Source organism: Rattus norvegicus, chromosome 4, assembly GCF_021556685.1.
Source record: "Rattus norvegicus strain SHRSP/BbbUtx chromosome 4, alternate assembly SHRSP_T2T, whole genome shotgun sequence".
Classification (NCBI taxonomy): Eukaryota; Metazoa; Chordata; class Mammalia; order Rodentia; family Muridae; genus Rattus; species Rattus norvegicus.
In genome coordinates, this window is record NC_141537.1 from 3,110,644 (window position 1) to 3,132,168 (window position 21,525).

Below are 21,525 nucleotides of genomic sequence, written 5' to 3' on the forward strand. Positions count from 1 at the left end.
GCTGGAAAGATCCCAGATGCCCTTCAACAGAGGAATGGATACAGAAAATGTGGTATGTCTACACAATGGAATATGACTCAGCTGTCAAAAACAATGACTTCAAGAAATTCGTAGGTAAATGGATGGAACTAGAAAATAACAACCTGAGGGAGGTAATTCAATCACAGAAAGTCACACATGGTATTCACTAATTGATATGTGGATATTAGCCGAAATGCTAGGATTGCCCAAGATGCACAGATCACCTAAAACTCAAGAAGGATGACCAAATGGGAGATGCTTCACTCCTTCTTTAAAAGGGGAACAAGAAAAAACTTAGCAGGGGATACGGAGACAAAGTATAGAACAGAAATTGAATGAATGCCCATTCAGAGCCTGCCCCACATGTGGCCCATAGATATACAGTCACCAAATTAGATAAGACGGATGAAGCAAAGAAGGGCAGGTTAACAAGAAGTGGATGTAGATCTCTCCTGAGAGACACAGCCAGAATATAACAAATACGGAAGCAAATGCCAGCAGCAAACCACTAACCTGAGAATGGCACCCCTGTTGAAGTAATCAAAGAAAGGACGGAAAGAGCTGAAGGGACTTTAGACCCCATTCGAACAACAATGTCAACCAACTAGAGCTTCCAGGGACTAAGCCACTCCCCCAAGACTATACATTGTCTGAGCCTGGGCTCCAAATTCATACGTAGCAATGAATAGCCTAGTAGGGGCACCAGTGGAAGGGGAAGTCCTTGGTACTGCCAAGGCTGGAACCCCAGTGAATGGTATTGTTGGGGGGAGGGCAGTAATGGGGGTAGAGTTGGGAGGGGAACACCCATATCAAAGGGGAGTGGGAAGGGTTAGGGGGATGTTGGCCTGGATACTGAGAAAGGGAATAAAATTTGAAATATAAATAAGAAATGCCCAATTTAATAAAATGGAATACAGTTCAAGTGTTGTTGTGTGTGATTGTAATTTCCACAATGGAGAAATGAAGTCCAGTTGATCCTTGAGGTTGATGTCAACCCATCTTAGCCTGCTTGTCAATTCTTATGCCAATAAGACATCATGTCTCTATTGTCTTGAAAAGGAAGAAAGAAAGAAAGAAAGAAAGAAAGAAAGAAAGAAAGAAAGAAAGAAAGAAAGAAAGAAAAAAAGGAAGGAAGGAAGGAAGGAAGGAAGGAAGGAAGGAAGGAAGTTAGGAAGGAAGGAAGACAAGAAGGAAGGAAAGAAAGAAAGGTAGATGGTGTCTGAGGAAAAACAATCCTTTGCTTTCCATACACATGCACAAACACACACACACACACACACACACACACACACACACACACACAGGAGTGCAAATACATACATGCTATATGGTACCGGGTAAGGGTTTTTAAGAGTCTTAGAAGACTTATAAGAGCCCTGTAGGTGGAGCTACTCATTCTATTATTTTTAAAAACATTTTCCGAGTATATGCTATCTTCATATATGACTGTATACTCTCTGCATGCCTGGTGCCCATAGAAAAGAAGACACAGGTTCATGTGCAACTTTAGTTACAAATGTTTTAATCTTTCTTTTGTAGGGGAGTTGAGAATTGAACTCGTGTCTTTTGGAAGATCAACCAATGTTCTTAACCAGTGAGCCATCTCTTGACCCTTCTTTATTTTTTTTATTCTAATCTCCTTATGGTAACTTTTTGGTATAATCTCCATGGTGACTTGCTTTGCTTTCTGAAAGAGGTACCAGAGAGAGGGAAAGCCTTTCAGATGCACCCATGATTAGTTTCGTCATGGGTAACTCCAAGGAAAAAGAGGTGATGATGATAGAAGATTTAGGAAGTTAGACAAAAGTGTCTGATCATCTGACATAAAAACAAATCAAAACAAAACAAACAAAAAGAAACCCACCTCCCAATCATACTATTTTTCTGAACCCAAAACAACTTTAAGAGTCATAAATTCTGAGGCTGAGAATTAGAGGGAGACAACTACACAAGAAAAAAACAAAAAAAACCAAAAACAAAACAACAAAAAAACAATCTCCACAAGATGATGGCTTTATTGCTCCTGGTAGAAACTAACCAAGCCAATGTCCACTCAGTGAACTCCCATCCTTAGGCTGTCACTTACCATTTTTTTTCTGCGGCTTGGTCTTCTGTCTTTCCTGGATCTTCATTTCTTTGTACATGTAAACAAGTGAGCTTAGAAATCTGTAGGCTTTCTGCTCTAGCTGCAGTGCCACAGAGGATTGACACAGGATCTGCTTTGAGAAATTAAGGAGCAATGTGAACTGTTACAAACTAAATTTACCTAAGAACACTGACATGTTAAAAGTTTTCTTTCATTCAATTTTATTTACATTATGTGGTGTGTGTTTTTGTTTGTGTGTGTGTGTGTGTGTGTGTGTGTGTGTGCGTGCGTGTGTGTGTGTGTGTGTGTGTGTGTGTGTGTGTGTGTGTGTGTGTGTGTTTGAGTTTGTGTGTGTTGTCAGGTAAGGGTGACTGTTGAGTTTAGAAAAGAGCATCACATTCCCTGGATCAGGAGTTGTAGTGTTTGCAGGCAATCAGTCATGAGTTCTGCAATCAGTACATGGCTCTGTATAAAATTTTTACCTCAGAAACATCTCTATAGGCCCACACTCATATTTATTCCTGAAGAAATTCTAGTTATGCAAACCAAACATTATGCATAGTTCTCTTATCTTTTTTTCCTCCATCTTTATTAACTTGGGTATTTTAGTTCTCCTATCTTATAGTCAACCATATTTGATGCTCACAGCATCTGTGAGCATACCAGGCATGGAAGGGATAAACATGTTTAATTAAGTTTTGATATTTGTTCATTATAACTTTAATGATAAAGCAAAATCCATCAAACTATTTGTATTAATTTTAATGTTCTCATCTTTATTTTCTTAAGAATTCTAAAATTAAAAATTATATTTTATAAATTCTTTGAGGATTTCACACCCTTTAATTTGGTCATATTTGGGATAAAGATATTTTAAAGAGATGTTTGTGCCTCTCATTGTGGCTATCAGACCACTGAGACAATAGGCCTTGAGAAATTGGAATTTTCCCAGGAATTTCATGCTGAGATGGGAGAAAGCTTGGGACAGCCATGTGAAAATTCTACTCTAGGAAAGATTCCACTCTTTCATATGTTTCCAAAGAGACAATGATAGCTCAGTGATAGGCAAGGAGACTGTATAGAGATGCATTTCTGTGACCTTCTGTTTAACACTTAAGACCACTTTAGCACCCTGAATATAGACCTGGGTAGGTTGTGGGTATTTAATTGGTCTCTTTGTAGCTCTTTCCAGTATGGTTCCCATTTAATCTCCATTTTCTACTTTTAATATTTACTTGGCTGCACAGACTTAACTTTCCTTCAAGTGTGGTTAAAGAAGTACCTTGATTGATTTTCTCTTTCTTTGTCTAAATTGACCAACCAAATTTAGGAGAGTTGTATAAGTCTATGTTAATTAAACCACTTGGGAGACAGACCTAGCTCTCTAAGGAAAAATATATATTTCAGCTTTGCAGTTTTGAGCCATCTTTCTGTTCTTCAGGGAAACTTTATGTGTTTCTCTCTCTCTCTCTCTCTCTCTCTCTCTCTCTCTCTCTGTCTCTATCTCCATGTGTGTGTGTGTGTGTGTGTGTGTGTGTGTGTGTGTGTGTCTCACTCTCTTACACAATTTAAAACAACATAAATATTTTTTTAAAACCAACAAGCATCAAAAGAGGTAAGGGATCTTCACCCTTTCTCCCACATGGAATACATGGATTATTATTTTAGGGTACATAAATTTTGATTACTATTTATTTATTTTCTAAAATGCAGGTAATGGGTTTTAGTTTACTTTTTAAGAAACATTTAAACACTGACTAGACAGAAAAATTGAATATATCCTGAGATCATTATACCTTACTTTCTAAGTGGTTAAAGTTTTTGACAAATTTGCAAGAAAAGTTAAGTAGTTATTAAATCTGAGTCTGTTCTTATGTGTTTTAGAAAAATCAAATGAATGTTAGAAGAAAGACTTATGGTTTTAAGTAGTGGACTTTTTTTTAATCAACGTATTTAATTGCTACCTCAGGAAATTTGGTAACTTATAGTCAAGCAAAGGCTATCTTTAAGTTATTTTTCAAATATCTCTGTTTTACTTGGGCCTTCTGTAAAATAAAAGAAGTTCCTGGTTTTATCTTCATCTTTCCTTTTTCATTTTGGAAAATCAATTTTTTTATCTAATGTAAATATTATCATTTCCATAAAATTCATATTGAGATTTGTTCTATTGTTCAGTATTTTAATGCTGGCCCCCAAGCTCTGGATTACATCAAGGACTAGACAATCATCACATGCTCACAAAACTAAGTAATGCTATGTGACCTTTTCTCATAATTTAAAACTATTGGTTGAATAAAAATGCCAACACTCTGTAGCTGATCAGAAGATATGTAGATTGGGTGGGATAGGAGAAAGGAGATCGGGCAGAGAGAGGAGAATACATCATGGAGTAGGAATCCTGAAAATATGGCTTTGAGAGCTGTCCACTTGAAATACGAGTGGCCTAGAGAGAAGATTGTAAGTCATATCATGGGGTTATTGGCCAGGAAGTAAACATAAGTGGCATAGAGTAAATATCTTCCTAGCCCTAATGCTGTCTGAATCTTATAAACATAAAGATTTTTTATCTTTTATCCGAATGATCAAAGTCAGGGTAGAAACCTGTGATTACAATTATTCCAAAATTACTCTGGAAGAGTAATCAGTGTTCTATTTAGCCATTTCTTCAGTGTCATTGTTTACATTTCTTGAGTTTGTCATTTGAGCTTGAATTTCTCATTTAATTAAGTAAGACTAGCTGGCCACTGTGTACCAAGAAGCTTATCTCTGCCTCCTTATGACTGAGATTAGGTGTGTTTTGTTTTTGTTTTTGATTTTGTTTTTTTTTGGGGGGGGGTGCAGAGGTTGTTTATTTGTTTTGAATTAGAAATCTAAGTACTTATCTTCATGATTGAATGCAAACATATACCTTCTTAACTAATCCATCTTTCACCCCGTGGGAGTCTTAATTGTAACATCTTAACACAAGTACATCCTACCTCAACTGCAGCCATAACCCTGTTTTTTTGGGACAGATGTCCTTGACTTTCTGGCTGATGTTTTTGGCTCCAGAAGCTCCTTTACCTAGCCTTCTCTGGATTTAGGATCTCATTTTTTCTCCCTGGATGCACCAATATCTCCGTTGTTAGTATTTTCCTGATCTATATTTCCAAGGTGGAAATCAAGGTGTATTGTCCACTTGTGCCAATCACCTCCAGCTGAAGGATAATATTCATTCATCCATGAAAGTCAGTAAGTAAGAGACACAGTAAATCTTTATCAAATTGTAAAAATCCATTTTGTGTTCATAGATATGAAGAAGAAACCTCTTGTGCTGAGAATGAGGTTCTGAAGTATTTATTATATGAAAGCCATTCATATTTCCCAAAAACTTTTTGTGTTGAGAGTTTGAGATTTCAATGTGTAGCTGGCATGAAACCTTGAGAGCCTGACGTGTTATTCTATGACACGAATGTTTCCTGCTGTTCATGAAGGGCAAAAATTGTTATCATCAATGAGAATTTTCAAAAACAAGTTTTTAAAAAAAATCTCCTTTCTATACATTTGGACATGGATGTATTTGCAAGACTGTCTATTAAAGGAGAACCCCAGAGTGAAAATCTGTGTAACTTCCCTGACCAGCTATCTCTCTTCCATTATATGGCACTCAAGAAAACACGAGTCTTGAAGTTTGACTTTGAGTGGTTCTTTCTACCTTGCTTAAGGGAAATATCACTTATAATATGATAGAGATATTATTTTTTAATGATACACAATAAATCCTTCAAATTCGTTCACTATTGCTGAACCATACATTGTAATCTTTAGCTCAGTGAAGTGTTCATAAGGTGAGGAAACCTAAGGATGTGTTTATTAGAGGCAATTAGTATAGACCTCAGTTTAACCTGCTTTCACCTTCAGTGTCCCAGCACTTTCCATTGACGTCAGTTCAATATAAAGTTTTATGGAAAATGAACAAGGATTTAATAATAGTCCACTGACATGGAGAAAATACTCATCTATATTCCAATATGTCCAACATAAAGCCATATATTCAACATGCCTCGTTGTGCTGTGTGCCTGTTTTCAAAATTGCATGTTCCGTTACCTGGCTTCATGGAGCTTTGTTAACATTAAGGTAGAGGCAAAGACAGGGTTGATACTTTACAGTTAGTCTCACAAGGACAAATATCTGCATATTCACATTGAGTGAGAACTATTTCCAATCTGTCCTCCAGAATTCTACTGCTGAATTCTTATTTTAAATTACTCCACACTGTCTTTCTGTTTCGGGGTCCTAACTCCCCTCCTTTGAGCCTTATCCTTCTCTTTTCTTATTCATGGAGATCCCTGAAAGGATGGTACAAATGGTATTCTACATCATTACAGGTGGAACTTTGGTTTCACACAATAATGGCCATTGTGACTAATCATTCTTTCAGAGATCCTACTCCTGTCTGGATCCAAGCTCCTGTGTTGTTTAATGGAACATCCTCAGAATCTGGACACTTTCCTCCATAGAGCAATATCCACTATGATGCATCAAACTAAATAGGTTTATTTCAGAAGACACCTCTTGCTTGTTATGATTCAATTTGTCCTCTGGCTTCTGACTTGAGATGCTGCAGCTCAGAGACATTTGATCTTCTCAAAGATCACTAAAATGGTACATACTACAGTGCCTCGTGCCAAATTAGAGGACGTCATAGATTCTTGCACTCTCTAACATCTTTTCTTACCTGTAGAATCTGCTTTCAGAACTTATAGATCTATGTGACTCCTCAAATTGAGAGACCAAGTCTTTTGGGAACAGACTCCATCTTAGAGAACCTGACCTAAGTTTGACCCAAAGCCAGTATCTAGCATTACTTTCCAAGTTACCACCCCCAAGACAAACAAACAAACAAACAAACAACCAAACACAAAACAGTGCCTAACTCTATTTCCTAGGCTAACCCCAAGAAGTCCTGCATTTTCATGTTAATATCTTTAACAAACCTGTACCCAGCGCCAGTTTTCAGGTTATTTTCCCCAACAAATTTGCACCATCAGGTACAAATCTACCCCTGCATAACAACCATCAATAAGAAATAAAGTTTAAGTTTTGGCTCCCAACATCAGCTAGTTATGCTTAAGGCCACAAATCATAGGACATAAATGGTAGACAGCCAAGAAACACTCACCCCTTGCTACCTGTTATTTATAAAATCTTGCAATCTTACTTGCTGCTTTCTATAAAACCTTGTCCCAATGAGTGTATAGGGATCTTCTTCCTGCAGCTCAGCAGTGTACTGAGCCTGAGCTATCTCCAATAAACAAATTGGATTGCATCAGATTTGTTCCTGACAGGTCTTTTAGGGTTCAAAAACACTTTCTTGGTACTATAAGACGTCCTTGGTGTTTTCCAACCCTTTTCTGGTGTTCTCTCCTTTAGTAATCTCACTCTACATTGTAGAGCTGGTGCCCAACTGTTTTCACAAACCCAGCTCCTGGTCCTTTCCAGACTATCACAGATCTGATTCTGTTTTCGTTACCCTCACACTGCTTTGCATTTGCACTCATTCATACAGAGAGGACAGATCTCAGATGGGGCAGGGGCCTTAAATATTTCTTTTGTTATTGTTATGGAATCGTTAATTGTATTTATATGAATAAGGCAGGATTGTGATTCTTCGAGACATCTACACATTATGTAACAACTGAAAAACAGTGTAATTAGCCTATATATGTCTTTCATTATTCCCAATTTATTTGGAGCAAAATAGCCTCCAGGCACATAGAGTGGGAGACTAGAAGTGGGTGGCTATTTACAACATATAAAAGGTGATCTTTCAATTATGTGAAAATGACAGTAAAAGCCTTGCCTGCAGCCTATGTAAACTCTGGCCTGGTTCCTATATCTGATTTTGTCCTGAGGTTTTTTTGTTTCAGTTACCCCTAAAGCCAAATGGTAGGGTAATAACTTGCTCTCCCTATGTAGATTGTGCATTTCTTAGAAACACGGATTATCTTTTGGTACCATATCAGGTACCGCATCTTTTTTTTTCTTATTATTGAAATCACTGTGATCAAGAGATGTAAACTGTGTGGAATGCTTGTCTTCTGGGATTTCCAACAAAATTGCTGGCTGTGTGGGTTAATCTTAATAGTCAACTAGACAGGATCTAGAATCTCCATGGAAGCAAATTATGTGGCTTGTTTTGGCTTCTCTGAGAGGAGAAGACCAGCCAGAGTTGTACGTAGCACCATTGAGTGGGTTGGGGTCCTGGACAGCATAAAAAGAACGGGATCATCACCAATGCTCATATTTCATACCTGAGTGCAGGTGAAGTATGACCACCTCTGCCTCCGACCCCTGTCCCATGTTTTTCTTGCTCTGAAGGGCTCTACCCTCAAAGTGTGAGTAAAAGTAATCCCCTCCTTCATTAAGTTACCTTTTTCAGGCATTTTATCATAGTAACAATAAAAATACCATCGATTACATATTAATTTATAGGTCTCTCTTATACTATCGTTGAAACCGAGATATAGACATGGATATAGATATCGTTGAAACCAAGAAACGTTTTGAAATCACGTGTTAAGTCATGTGATGAGAAGAGATGGGGATGCAATTATTACCATGCATAGGTTCACAGAAATACTTACCAATACATACATAAATATATGGATACATAGATACAAATTTCTTTAGTTTGGCTATATGGAAAGGACCCTGCCAGAGAGCACCTTATATATAACTAGGAATAGACACGTATTCTAAAATGTTACCTGCGGACATTAGATATGCAGAGATTCTTCTTGTAATGGGCCATAAACTAATATTTTTAAACTGGTCTAGATCCCAAAAAAGAAGCATCCAAGAATGACTTTCTTTCACACGTTACTAAACTATTCTTCATAGCATTTGGCTCGATACTTAAGTCCCTCTTATGAAAGTGGGCTAATTATTACACAGTCAGGAGGCTTGTCCTTTTCATATTCTGAGGCATTCATTTTCTTGGTTGTCATATCACTTCTGAGTACTTTCTTGGTGAGTCCTTAATTTCTGATTCCTCTGACATGTAAGACTTCATTATCTTTTGTCTCAGATTTTAGTTTCCCATCCTTGGGTAGTATGCCACTGTTTCCCTATGCTCTAACACCTGTCCCTGTTGGGTGACTGCATGGGTTAAGCAAAGTCAATGTCCCACATCCTGGCTCACCAAGCAAGCTCCCTAAGGTATAGTAGATGTGGGACACACAACCCTACAACAAATGCTACAACATGGGGACAAACCCAATTGTTGTCCCACACATAGACCCACATTGTAACTCCACATGTCTCAAATACCTGATTAACCCCTGACCTAGTTCAAAAGACCTAGGCTTTAATTCTCAGCTATACTCTCCAAATCTACCTGCAAATAGCACTCACTCTCTGCCCCTCCCACAAAACCACAACAAGTGCTCCTACACAGTAACAGCTGCTTTTCAGAAAGTAGCACCAGCTCTGAGCTTTCTGCTTCGTCAGCCTGTCACCTTGAGCTCAACCAGTGGACTCCTTCAGTCCTCATGGGCCCAAAACACTAGATCTGCCCTTGCCCTGTCACACTGACCAGTGGACTGCTGCAGCTTCAGCTAGAAGCACAGAGAGAACATAGCTATGTGTGCTGCCTCTCACTCTCTCTGGCCCTCGTGATAACTGTGCTATCCAGCCTCTGTGGTTCTACATTTGAGGTTTTCATCAAAGTTGGTCTTTCATCTTCTGCTTCTGTTCTACATTTAGTATATGCCAGCCAATAAATAAATAAATAACTGGGCAAAACAAGGGGTCCAGTCTGCAAGAGGACACAGTAGCAGCATAGTAGAGCAGGCCTTCCTTCATGCACCTAGAAGCTGCTAAAATATATATATATATATATATAAGATCTTGCTGCTAAGGAGTCAAAGGAAAAACACACCTGAATAACTCAAAAGTTTTCCGGCTTTGTTTAAATGCCTGTTCTCCCTAACAGGAGCACTTATGACAGTGTTTGGCATTTCAACTCCAAATTTTTCAGGCTTTTTTATTTAAATGTTGTTTTCCCTAGCATTTACGACTTATGTCCAAGATTTTTCAATTTGTTTAAGATTTCTTTTAAGGTTCAAAATCATACTTAATCTACTCCCATAGTTCAAACCAACTATACTAATAACCAGTATTTGATATTTAATTAACAACCATTTTTCTTTTACAGACAAACTATTACTGCTTATCCCACATACATAATTAACATAATATATATTCCTCAGACATACAAAGCAGAGTTAAAGGTTTCATTCCATGTCTAAAATCCTCAAACACACTTGATTTTTTGGATCATAAAAATGGACCATGATTTCCTCTCAAGCAAACCATTACAGGCTTAACACACACTAACCACCTTATGCAATGTAAACATCACCTTTGGGGCTCTTCTTCTATGTTGTGATTACCCTACAGGCTTATCTCTACAAAAGAAAAGGATAATGTTGCTGTCACACATCCAGACTGAGCACCATCTCCTTGCTGACAGAAGACTCCTGAGACAAATGTGATGAGATCTATATATGACAGCTCAGACCCACAGAGGACAGACTTGGGAACTCCCAGCTACAGATAAACTCTCTTGTCAAAGTCAAATGGCTAATAAACTTGGGGACAGTTACATAATCGTAAACAAAACACGATGCCCACTTAGATTAATCAAATGTTTAAAACTGATGTTAATACTCTTATAAACTGTACAACCCACAGAACAATTAATTGGTGCAACACTCCTTTGTATTCCCAACCCCCAACTCCACCTCTCATTACTCTTCTGGCTTATTTGTGCTATCCCTCCAACCCAGGTTTTATAGTTATACCCTACTCAAATATGCACTATAATTGAAACAGTCACTCAGTGATGCCTCTCATTAAAAAAAAAAAGTAGAAGGGGGAGATGTGATCATAAAAGGTATCATGGTTCTCCACTAAGCTAAGGCTAGAAGCTTCAGAGAACTTGAAGGTTTGGTAGGATATTTGCCTGGTCCCAGGTACCAAGCCACTGTCACTAACTGGAGACCCCCACAGATTTGTGGCCATGTGTCATGTTAGCGTAATGTCTCAAGCCCTTCCACATGTAACCTTAACATCTCAGACAATAAGAAAAGAGGCATGACCACAGGTCACATTAGCACAAGACAGAGATCTCCATTTTAATGAGGTACCTAAAAGTCTGGAGGGGTTAGACAATAAACTTTCTTTCACAGATATTCCTCCCAGCAAAAGGTATTTAATCTTGGGCCCACCCTGAGAAGTGGAGTATGGTTTTACCTATCTACTTTCTACCATGACAATAAAGGTCTTAAAACCGTGGACTGTCTCTTTTCAACTGAATACACCATGATTAGCTACAGAGATGGCCTTTACACACAGAGCTGCTGTCTAATCTCCCATAGAGGCCTCTCTGCAGTCCCAGACACAACCACCACCAAGCCAAAACCTGGAGTAAAGCCAAGCACTTTCCCACATGGGAGCAGCTGGAGCTCCAATTTGCTCTCCGGTTCAGGGCAAGATCCAGCCCTCAGGCCCAGATCACAAATTCAGCTCTTCAATGACTTACAGCAGTGCCTGGTTGTATAAAAGCCTATGAGGGGGGAGGGGGATGTTTGCCCGGAACCTGGGAAAGGGAATAACACTCGAAATGTATATAGAAATACTCAAGTTAATAAAAAAAAATCCCAAAAGGAGGGAATCTGTATCAAAAAGTGGAGCATCCTGACCTGGGAATGACTTTTTTCTTAGCCCACTCTCTTATTCTTAACTAGCTGCAGCTACTTTGTCTCTTTTGCAGCTACCAGGGACATTTCCTGATTTTCTCAGACATCAAAGGTAGAGGCCATGTGTTTATGTTTATGAAAATAATGATGGGTCAGTTATTGACCAGACTATCCCTGGATCAGAAACACACACACATACTCTCTCTCTCTCTCTCTCTCTCTCTCTCTCTCTCTCTCTCTCTCTCTCTCTCTTCCTTCCTTCCTTCTCTTCTTCCTCTTCTTTCTTTCTTTTTTCCTCTTCTCTTCTCCCCCTCCTCCTCTTTCTCCTTCTCCTCCTCCTCCTCCTCCTCCTCCTCCTCCTCTTTCTTCATTCTGAGGCTGCATTGAATAGTCCTGATTTTCTTGCTTTCACTATTATCTATTTGCCAACAGAGATTGTATAGCTAACCTATCTTTTTAGGGATGCTCAGACTCTAATGCATACCTTTAACACACATTTTGTGAGGTGGAGTAGTTCAGAGACATGTTGCCCAGGATCATTATAATGTGAATGTGGGTTATTGGAGGCCATATTTCCAATCTGTAATGCTTTTAAATGTTCTGGAACGGAGCCTATGAGATGAAAGATTCCTAGTGAGATATGACTGAACACAGAGTTTACCCATTCTCAAAAACCGTGTATCTACAGACTCTTATCCTGAGTACACACAGTATAAGTCAGGGGTTATTTACAACTTGGAATGTAATTTTGACATTTTCAAGTGCCCATGGAGGGAGTAAAATTGAAAAAGATATTGCCTTGGGGAATATTCTTCCACATGACATTGAACCTCAAAGGCTGACTGCCTCGCCATATTTTCTTATTTAATTTCTCTACTTTCAGGTTTTCACTTGATCTGATTATTTATCATAAATTATTTTCAGTTTCTAGAACTAATATCTTGAGATTGCAGCTCAGGTTCTGGCAGTACATGTAAACACATCCCTGCAGTTGGAGGCTGGGAAACTTTAGAGCATGCAAATCAAGGGCTGCCCATGTCTGTGAAATTCCTGATGGCTCTGTTATTTAGTTTTCAACAGTGTAACTATGGATGAATCAAGGCCCTTAAGAAATTCATTTCAAAGAGTATCCTCAGAGATTGTTATTCTGTGAAAATGATTAGTCACTAAAACGGGAAACTGTTTATTAGACAGCCATTGAGTGCTTATTACAGCACGTTATATGGGGATTAGGGTGTAATATTCTATAGACTTTAGAACAGTTCTGTTTACCTTATCCTGTACCTCCATGAAGATAGATCAGTTAGAGCATCTCCAGTTGGTGATGGCACAAAATGCATCACTTGCATTCATCTATAAAGAAATTTGGTGACTTATTTAGGTGGTCAAAGATAAGGTGTGAACTTGATAGTATTTACAATTGTCATGAATATCCAGCTCTGGATGTATAACTTGAAGGTGAGTTTAACTTTATCCAGCTACATGGTTAATATCAGGGAGAGAAGAGAAAGCAAGTATAGGGAAGGAGTGGAATTTGCATGTAGATTCCTGTGGATGGCACAAGACTGGCCAATAAGGACCAGACCTATATTCTTTTTCAGGTTCACATGATAAGGGGAAGGTACTCATTGGGAATTTCTTCCTTTCTACCACTGTATGGTCAGTTCATTTAGAACCTATCTTACACATTCTGTTTGTATCAGTGGCTCTGAGACTTAGCATAATGTAACATACTGGGGAAGAAAATAATTAACACGTATGAAATAAACCACATTGGTACAAGTATTGGTTAAAATGGTAGCCTAGTATAGGAGGTACCACCTACATTCTGATTAGATTTGAGATTTGCTCCACAGATGGTAAGTAGTTCATGCCTTGAGAAATTCCAAATCCTAAGAGAATTTCATCTCCACAGCCAGATAGCTAAAGCAAGATTCACCTTGTCTCTTTAGAATATCTTTATTCCTGCCAAGGACATTATATAGAGATTGAAGCATTGATAGTTTTACTTGACATGAGTGTGTACTGTGACAGCAATGAGGTAGTCATACAGCCATTAAATGCATGGAGTCAGATACTTTGTTCAGTAGTATGACCCATTAGGAAGTGATGTAGACAGATGGTACTTCTCAAGCTTCTCTGTGCCTGGGTCTAGATAAAGCCTTTGCTGCCGTTCTTCAAGCTCAAGGTGTGTGTGATGGCTGATCTTGCTGGTCAACTTGGCTCCAAGTAGAATCAACTTAAACCCAAGTGTCTGGACTATGTTTTGGTGTGACAGCTAACACAAAGGACATAGAAGAGAATGACTTGATTTTTCCTGATGGCTCTTACTTTTGCTGGCAAGTTCAAGTATTTTATTGCTGAGACATGCATTCTTTGTAGTTCAAATCTATCTCTTATTACACAATCATAGACTGCAAACCAGATTATGGTTGTTTGGATGAGAATGGGCTCTATGGGCTCCTATTTTGAATATATGGTCTCAATTTGAAGGAACCATTTGAGAAGTATTAGTAGAGGAGGTCTTTTGTTAGAGGTATGTCATTTAGCACAATCTTTGAGGTCCAAAATAATTTCAACATTCTCAGTTAGCATTCTCTGTCTCCAACTTACAGAACAAGATATGACTTGTACCTTTTACCAGCTCTTTACTCTGTAACCATAGATTCTGACCCTCAGAAATAATAAGTTAAATATTAAGTGCTTTTTTCTATTTGATCTAGGTTTTTTATTTCATCAATAGAAAGAATTGGGATAAAAATATATAAGGTCCCAGGTCTCCAAATTGTAAACAAGACTTCATTCCCCATCACAGTTCAATTGAGATCTGTTCTTCCTTCCTTTACATTTTCAAAGGTCTAAGCTGTGGGACTCAAGGGGAACACTGGGCTGGATTGTTGGTGGTAAGATGTTTGTTAGAAGGTTTATTATCAGTGTGGACAGAGAGACAGACAGGCACATAGATAAATTATCCTAATAGGGGTCTGGGAGATTTCTAGTCACAGTGCCAGAGATAAACAACATATGGTAGGGACTCCAAAAAAGAGTCTGGGCTACATGGCAGAATTGTGCATCTCTTCTCAGAGATCTCTGAAGAAGGTTTCAGAATGTCCTTCTGCGTGTTCTCACTGATTCCCTAGAAGGTAGTATGGAAAATATGGAAACAGGAATTGTGACCACCATCACCCTTTTGATTTTTCTAAGCCAGGTAACATACAAATTCTCTTCCTCAGTTGAGAAACTCAGTCACCAGGAAACCTGTTACCTAGAGATTCATGGACAATGGTACTAGTAACGGTGAGACAAGGACTCTCATTATTTATGACCTGGACTTCAGGTATTGTGGACAGGACAACAGTTTGCTAAGATGTCTACCCGATTTCCATGACAAGAAATTATATCTGAAACCCTCGTTTCTCAGGGTGAGATGAGGGAATGTAAGGAGCTGAGTTGTTGGGAGCAGAGTCCTCTGCTTTTGTGGCTTGTGCGTACATCAAAAGAAGTTGACCTAGGCCTCCCAGTGCCTACTACTTTACCATCCTCTTGCTGAGGATGATATTAGCGACATGTAGAGGATGGAGCAAATGTCTCCAGCTGCCTTTATTCCAGTGAACTCTTTCCTCATCAGGGTCTTCCTGGAGCTCAACTCCTGAGTTGTAGGAAGGTCAGCGATAGTTAGGACTTGCTGCAAAGCCAATTGTCCTGATTCCACTTCAAGGAATTAGAGAAAATTGAGATTGCTCGGTAGCCTCTAGATGTCAGTGACAGTCCTATATTTTTTTTCTTTATGGATTCCAAATAATTTTCAGGTCACATTCTATAACCCTCATTGTAGGACCAAAGGAATTCTAAAGGGAGAGTTTTGTGCTCCTCACTTTAGCTATCATGCATTTGAGAAAGAAAGTCACAAGAACCTGCCATTTCTCTAGGTAACTAGCTTAGGAAATTGAAAAGCTGAGGCACTAATGCCTCCCAGAGGGGCTGCTTGTTTCCCAGGAGGAGATTTTGAGTAGTTCTAACAGCTTGTCAGTCCCCTTTCAAGAGAGGCTAAGATAATGATGGCTGTTGATAGGCAGGCCTACACCTATAACAGGACTGCTTTATTATGCATAGATCTCACTGTGGTGTAATGTGGATCATTAGACCTCTAAATTTCTTCCCTTCCTGGTTTGGCAACATTGAGTAAACCTTTCTCTGCATTCTCTGCATTCTCTGCATTTCACTATTCCTTAACTATTTAATAGACCTTTTAGGACTTCCAGGAACTTTTAGGGATGTTAGGCCCAGCCACCTAGTTGAACAACTCTGAACACTGTGAGCATAAAGACCTAGTTCAGATTAATATCACATGTCAACAAGATAGGTTTCTCTATTATACTGTTTTTTTTTTTAACTTGAGTATTTCTTATATACATTTCGAGTGTTATTGCCTTTCATGGTTTCCGGGCAAACATCCCCCTCCCCCCACCCCTTCCTTATGGGTGTTCCCCTCCCAACCCTCCCCCCATTGCTGCCCTCCCCCCAACAGTCTAGTTCATTGGGGGTTCAGTCTGAGCAGGACCCAGGGCTTCCCCTTCCACTGGTGCTCTTACTAGGATATTCATTGCTACCTATGATGTCAGAGTCCAGGGTCAGTCCATGTTTAGTCTTTAGGTAGTGACTTAGTCCCTGGAAGCTCTGGTTGCTTGGCATTGTTGTACATATGGGGTCTCGAGCCCCTTCAAGCTCTTCCAGTTCTTTCTCTGATTCCTTCAACGGGGGTCCTATTCTCAGTTCAGTGGTTTGTTGCTGGCATTCGCCTCTGTATTTGCTGTATTCTGGCTGTGTCTCTCAGGATCGATCTACATCTGGCTCCTGTCTGTCTGCACTTCTTTGCTTCATCCATCTTGTCTAATTGGGTGGCTGTATATGTATGGGCCACATGTGGGGCAGGCTCTGAATGGGTGTTCCTTCTGTCTCATAAAGTCGTTGTATTTGATAGCTGAGTAATATTCCATTGTGTAGATGTACCACATTTTCTGTATCCATTCCTCTGTTGAAGGGCATCTGGGTTCTTTCCAGCTTTGGGCTATTATAAATAAGGCTGCTATGAACATAGTGGAGCACGTGCCTTTTTTATATGTTGGGGCATCTATTGGGTATATGCCCAAGAGAGGTATAGCTGGATCCTCAGGCAGTTCAATGTCCAATTTTCTGAGGAACCTCCAGACGGATTTCCAGAATGGTTGTACCAGTCTGCAATCCCACCAACAATGGAGGAGTGTTCTTCTTTCTCCGCATCCTCGCCAACATCTGCTGTCACCTGTTTTTGATCTTAGCCATTCTCAATGGTGTGAGGTGAAATCTCAGGGTTGTTTTGATTTCCATTTCCCTTATGACTAAATATGTTAAACATTTCTTTAGGTGTTATACTGTGTTTTTTACTAATACCTAGGTAGGTTAAAAAAATTAATGGAAAGGAGGTTATTTAGCTCACTGCTTTTTGAAATTCAAAAGTAGTATCAATATTAGCTGACTTCAATGAGGAAGTTGTGGTAACAGAGTGGTGTGTGTGTGTGTGTGTGTGTGTGTGTGTGTGGTTGGAAAAGTTTCAACATCAAACCATGGGCAGAGAACAATCAGAAGCTGAATTTGTAACAACTCACCCTTAAAATATCTCAGTCCTGCAATGACAGCTACTTTTATCCATTTATGAGAGCAGATTCTGTAGTGTCATTAAGCAGCAATTCTAAAGGATTGTCATTTTACAGCATCAGCATACTAGGGATAAAGTCTAGTACAGGAAACCTTTGCTGACAAACCATTCATGAACATGGAGGTTTATCTCCAACGGTGAAGAAACAGAAACTCGGGGAGCTTATTGTACTTCAGGTATCATAGCTGTTATGTAGATAGAGGAAAGTTCTGAATCCTCTTTGGGTTCCTGATTGCTAAGCCTACATTACTGAAATAAAGAATTGAGCAGAATGTCTGACTGGCATAAAGTAGTGGTCGATATATTCATCTTAAGCAACACAAAGTAACAACATTAATAAATAATACAATAAAATTACTTAAAGTGCACTTTTGAAAGGACACAGGAGGTCATCTACATTTGGAGGATTTTTCCAAACATATCTGATCATTAGACTAATATAGCTTTTATTTATTTGTACATGTAAAGTGTATCTTTTCCCTTAGGGCAAAGGAAACTATATTTGGATAAAAACTTGCTGTTATGAGAATGAACTAATGAAACGAAAAAGCAAAACAAAGCTCCATTGTACAGAACAAATTGTTTCCATTTTCAGCATAAAATGCATTGTTAAGCAAGTGTATACTTCTGAAATAGTCCCTTACAAAAGAGAATGACTCCACATTTTAGTGAGAAGAGGACGATTCAAGTCAGGTGGTGTACATTAGCAAGCAGTGCAGGGGCTGGATGAGGAGGTTCAAATACCTCCCCTGCTTAAGTCAGGGACATTGTTTAAATACAGTCTCCTAGAGGAGTAATCCCTGACAAAGTTGGGCTTTTGTTATGTTTGTTGTTACGTGAAAATGCATTCGAACCCCCTCTGACAGGACACCAAATAAAGATTCTGTTGTGCCAGGAAATGTTTATGAATCCTAAAAGCCCACCAAGGAACCAAGTGCAATCTCCATATGGTCTCTTACTAAACCTGGAGCTTCTGCTCCCCACCAACCCTGACAGAGCAAGAAGGTGGAGCCATGAGCCTAGTTTGGACATGCATTGATAGAGACAAGAAGATGGTATCTAGCTGGATAAACATCTGATGAGGGGGGAGGCATTACGGCCTTTAATAAAATTGCCTAGTACTGGTAGTCAAACCATTAACTTAACTTGTGCTTTCCTCTTGCATGTATATATGTGTATTTTATATTACATAAAATAACATCCATATGCTTGAAATGTTATCCTACTTTCTAGTTCCCCCTCTTCAAAGCCCCTATCGTACCCCGGACCCCCAACTTCTATAAGGGAGCTCCCTGACCCACCTACCCACTCTTTCCTAACTGCCCTAGAATTCCTTTACAATGAGTCATTGAGCCTCCAATTGACCAAGGGTTTCCTCTCCCATTGATGCCAGATTAAGCAATCTTCTGTTACAAATGCATCTGGAGCTCTGGTTCCCTCCATGTGTACTCTTTGCTTGGCGTTTTAGTTCCTATGATCTGTGTGTCTGTATGTATGTGGGATTGGGGAGGGGAGTCTAGTTGGCTGATATTTTTGTTCTTCCTGTGAGGTTACAGACACCTTCAGCTTCTTCAATCATTGTCCTAACTCCTCCATTAGGATACTTGTGCCAGTTCAATGGTTGTCAGCTAGAGTATCTGTGTCTATATTAGTCAGGCTCTGGCAGAGCATCTCAGGGTACTGCTATAACAGCCTCTTGCCTGCAAATGCTTCCTGGCATCAGCAATTGTACATGAATTTGGCATCAGCAGATAGGGTGAATTCCTAGGTGAGGGAATCTCTGGATAGTCTTTCCTTCTGTCTCTGCTCCACTCTCAGTTCCTGCCTTTCCTTTGGACTCGAATTTTTTTTTCTTTTTGAGATGGGTGGGAGGCCCAATCTCTCAACCAGGGGGCTTTGGCTAAACTCTGAATATGGTCTCTAGGTACTTTCTCCCCTTTCATTGGTTATTTTAGTAAATTTCATCTCCATTGAGTCATGAGAAATTATTACTTTCCTGACATCTGGGACTTTCTAGTGGCTACTCCCAGTTTTTCAACCCCCACTGCTTCAGACCTCTGTTGAATTCTGACCCAGAAATATTCCTGTGTAGGAGAACTGCAGGGAAAAATGAAGAAGAGACTAAGGATAGAGGAAAGGCATCCCAGTGAACACAATGACTGCTGGAGGCCAGCCACAGAGTGGGGACCATGACAGGATTGTTAATTAATTAATTAATTAATTAATTAATATGGTATGTGCGTATAGAATTGGAGTATTTGTTCATTTCCACACTAGCAGGAAACATAGAAGCAGCAAAGGACAGATCACATTAGAACACATGCTGAATATATATGCTGATTTGAAAGCAGCAGCAGAAAAAAGAATGTCACATGAAAGTTTAAAACATAAAGCCAGACCCTAGCAGTACAACTCCTTAAAAGACCACAAACCCTAATCTTTCATAAAAGGTCCAGTAACAAAATAAAAAGTTCTGTAAAACTCTAATCCAAGAGAAGCCAGAAAGTTACCAAGATCTTCAGTGTATAGAAAACTACAAAATAACACTGTTTTCTGAACACATAGAAATTGATTTCATAAATTCATAACAAATGAAAAAGTGTATTAGATGCATACTCGCTTAATCAAGACCAAATTTCAGCATAGATATTGCAGGGATCTTTGAAGACACTCCAACCCCTAGAAAATGAGGTACTAGCAGGAGAATAAGTTCTTTTCAATGTGCAGAATATGGTCAGTTACCTACCTTTTTAAGTGACATGCACCCAAATAAGTATAGATAAGTATCATGAGGTGTATTAGATACTATAATTACATATTTTGGCAATTAGGGAAGGGAAAAGATACCTACAAGGAGTGTGAGTAGGAAATGTGATGAAAATGCATTGTACGAGATTGTCAAACAACTAAAAATAAGAAATATGTTGTTAATAATCCCTTGAAGTTGCAACAGATCTGAGCCTTAAATGATTCTTAAAATCATTGAAGTATATTTTGAAAAACGATCTTTGATACTTTATTAATACACGTTAAATGAAAAAGAGAAATGAAAAATACTAAAGAGTACAGAAGAAAGTATTGTATCTTCCTATACCAATATTGGCACTGGAGTAAAGATATGTCAAGCATGACTTGTAATGGCTGTGGTGAGGTTTTAAAGGGGATTGCAATGAATTATGACATTAAAATTTTTTATAAGAGAACAAAAAGATTTATATCTAAATTCTACTCAGACCTTTTTCATTTTCTAGCATGCTGTGGAATCCTATGGAGAAATAGGAAGTTACCCATAAAATTGTATTTAGCTGTCTCATTAGAAATCTCATTGTCTGCACAAGGTGTGCACTTGTAGCAGCAGATGGGCTTGCCCTCTAGGGTCACTTAACTGAATCCAGGCCCACAACTCTCACTATATACAGACTGAGGGACCTAAGAAGAATGAAAAAAAGTGTCATCTAATGTTCAGTGTTTTATTAAAAAAATCATAAAAACAGAGTTTTGAATATTATGCAGTGAAGGGTGAAGTATTGTTATTAACACCGAGACTTACTTAAAAGTTTGTGTGGAGTAATGCAGGATGAGGAACTGGGGCTAGCCACCAATAAGTCCCAGATGTCAGGAAAGCAAAAGACTCCCAGGACCCAATGGGGATGACATTACTTGAAATACCCTACAAAGCGGAGGGAGAACCTATAAAGATTATATCCAGAGATTACACATGGCCCCTGGTTGAGAGATGGCGCCACCACACATTTTGAAAATATTGACATAGAATTGCTCCTGTGTAAAGGAAATACAGAGACAAAGAATGGAGCAGAGACTAAAGGAAAGGTCATCCAGAAAGTGCCTCACCTAGGAATTCATTCCATGCAGCTACCAGACCTTGACACTATGGCTGATTCCAAGAAGTACTTGTTGACAGGAACCTGATATAGCTGTCCCCCAAGAGACTTTGCCAGACTCTGATACCTATACAGCC